Source organism: Miscanthus floridulus, chromosome 18, assembly GCF_019320115.1.
Source record: "Miscanthus floridulus cultivar M001 chromosome 18, ASM1932011v1, whole genome shotgun sequence".
In the NCBI taxonomy this organism is placed as follows: domain Eukaryota; kingdom Viridiplantae; phylum Streptophyta; class Magnoliopsida; order Poales; family Poaceae; genus Miscanthus; species Miscanthus floridulus.
In genome coordinates this window covers 46,228,126-46,230,714 of record NC_089597.1, presented here as the reverse complement: position 1 = coordinate 46,230,714, position 2,589 = coordinate 46,228,126, and positions in this window count along the sequence as shown.

The window sequence follows — 2,589 nt, the reverse complement described above, 5'->3', positions numbered from 1 at the left end:
GCGGGTTCTGCCTGTTTCTTCTTATATTTTGACTTCTTTTTCCGCTGACTTATTCTTGGGTGTCTCGTCTAGCTCTCCGAGTTGAGAAGCAGAAGCTCTCGGAGAGTATCGATGAAATGAAGGCCCTTGTCCGTTCTAGTCATAATAAAGCTGAGGAGGTAATTACTCATGCTAAGGAAGAACTCGCCCTTGCTAAGCTGATTAGGCGCGGAGCTGACAGAGATCTTGTGCAGGCCCAAAAAACTATTGAAGGCTTGTCCGAGAAGCTGGCGACGGCTACCAAAAATTGGAACGTTTTGTGGAAATCTTTTCGTTCAGTAGCCAATGTTCTCCGGACTCCAGCGGGTGAGGGGCAATCTTGGGCGCAGTTCATTCCCCGGATCCCGACTCATTTCCAAGAGTTCGCGAAGAAGTGTGCCCAAGTATGTACCAAGAATGTGCTAGCCCATGTCCGGGTCCTTACTCCAGAGGCGCCTCTGTCCAAGATAGCAGAGGAAGCTGAAAGCCAAGAATACCTTGATGCCGTTGAGAGGATGGAGCCTGAGGTCAAAGGTTTAGCCAGTAGGGTTGTAGACAGTCTAAATATTGATATTTCCCTTCCTGATGACAATGCCTGATCCGATTGACCAGCCTCTTGTAATATTACACTCCTCTTTAAATGAAGATTCTTTATTTTCGTTGATGTATTCTTTGCCTGGGTGTGGTCGAAGTTACTTGACTTGCTGAGTACTTTATCCCATTTTCGTTTCTGCTCCTCAAAAACAACTCTGTGTGTTACCCTGACGAGACCCCTCGATCTGTCGAGTACTTTTCTTTTCTTCCTCTTTTGTGATCCGTCGAGTGCTTTGTCCGCGCTATGACTTGTTAGATGTAGATCTTTGCGTTGACAACCTTTCGCCTGCGCTATGTAAAACGACTCGGGGCATAGAATGTTGCCTTGACAAACTTCGGCATCCGAGTGCTTTCTTGAGTGGCGCTTGTGCTTTTCTGAGGAAAAAGTATTCCTATCTGGATGTAGCCCCCGAGCCTCTTGCTTTTCGGAACGAAGAGCTGGAGGGTCTTTTGAAGTTAAATTTCGGTCGACTGGTTTCAGGTGTTAGCTTTTAGCTACCCTCATCGGTGGGCTCAAGCGTCTTTTTGGCTATTTTGCTCTCGGCCGGGATGCTCAGGCATGTTTTCAGCCATTTTGCTTTTTGTTTCGGGTGTTAGCTTTTAGCTACCCTCATCGGCGGGCTCAAGCGTCTTTTCAGCTATTTTGCTCTCGGCCGGGATGCTCAGGCATGTTTTCAGCCATTTTGCTTTTTGTTTCGGGTGTTAGCTTTTAGCTACCCTCATCGGCGGGCTCAAGCGTCTTTTCAGCTATTTTGCTCTCGGCCGGAATGCTCAGGCATGTTTTCAGCCATTTTGCTTTTTGTTTCGGGTGTTAGCTTTTAGCTACCCTCATCGGCGGGCTCAAGCGTCTTTTCAGCTATTTTGCTCTCGGCCGGGATGCTCAGGCATGTTTTCAGCCATTTTGCTTTTTGTTTTGGGTGTTAGCTTTTAGCTACCCTCATCGGCGGGCTCAAGCGTCTTTTTAGCTATTTTGCTCTCAGCCGGGATGCTCAGGCATGTTTTCAGCCATTTTGCTTTTTGTTTCGTGAAAACAACTCGTTGGAAGTCATGACAAGATGTGCTGTGGATGAATATCATCTTTATTGATCATGAATATGAACTGATACATATGTTGTCGAAGAATATCGTCCTTCGTCGATTGTGAATGTTGGTCCCTTGTGGCTTGCATATCTGTTTTATCTTGAGTTGTTTTTACGCGTAGAATCTTCTTAACTGGCTGATGTGCCATGTATTGCTGACTTCTTTTCCATCTTCGGTTATTAACTTGTATGTGCCTGGTCCGGTGACTTTTGTGACAATGAACGGACCTTCCCATGGACTGAGTAGCTTATGTCGTCCGTCAGTCTTCTGTATCCTTCTTAGTACTAAGTCTCTGACTTGTAGTGATCGAGGTTGGGTACACTTGTTGTAATGCCGTCTTAAACCTTGTAGGTATCTGGCTGATTGGAGGGTAGCATTTACTCTGACTTCTTCTGAGCTGTCGAGTTCTAATCTTCTTGTGTGTTCTGCTTCTCCTTCATCGTATTGTTCTATCTTTGGGGATGTCTAGATCAAGTCGGCGGGCAGTACAGCCTCTGACCCGTAAACTAGGAAGAAAGGTGAGTAGCCTATTGCTCTGCTTATTTGAGTTCGTAGCCCCCATACTACTTTCGGTAATTCTTCAATCCATTTGGACCCATAGTCCACTAGTTCTTCGTATAACCTTGGCTTTAATCCGGCTAGTATGAGTCCATTAGCCCTTTCTACCTGTCCGTTGGCTTCTAGATGTGCAACAGACGCATAGTCTATACTGAAACCACAGTCTTGTGCCCAGCTCTTGAATTCTGTAGCTGTGAAGGGGGAGCCTAGATCTGTGATGATTCGATTGGGCATGCCGAAGCGGTTCATAATGTCTTGGATGAACTCGACTACTTTGGTTGCGCTGTACTTCGCGAGTGGTTTGTATTCAATCCACTTGGTGAATTTGTCGATTGCTAC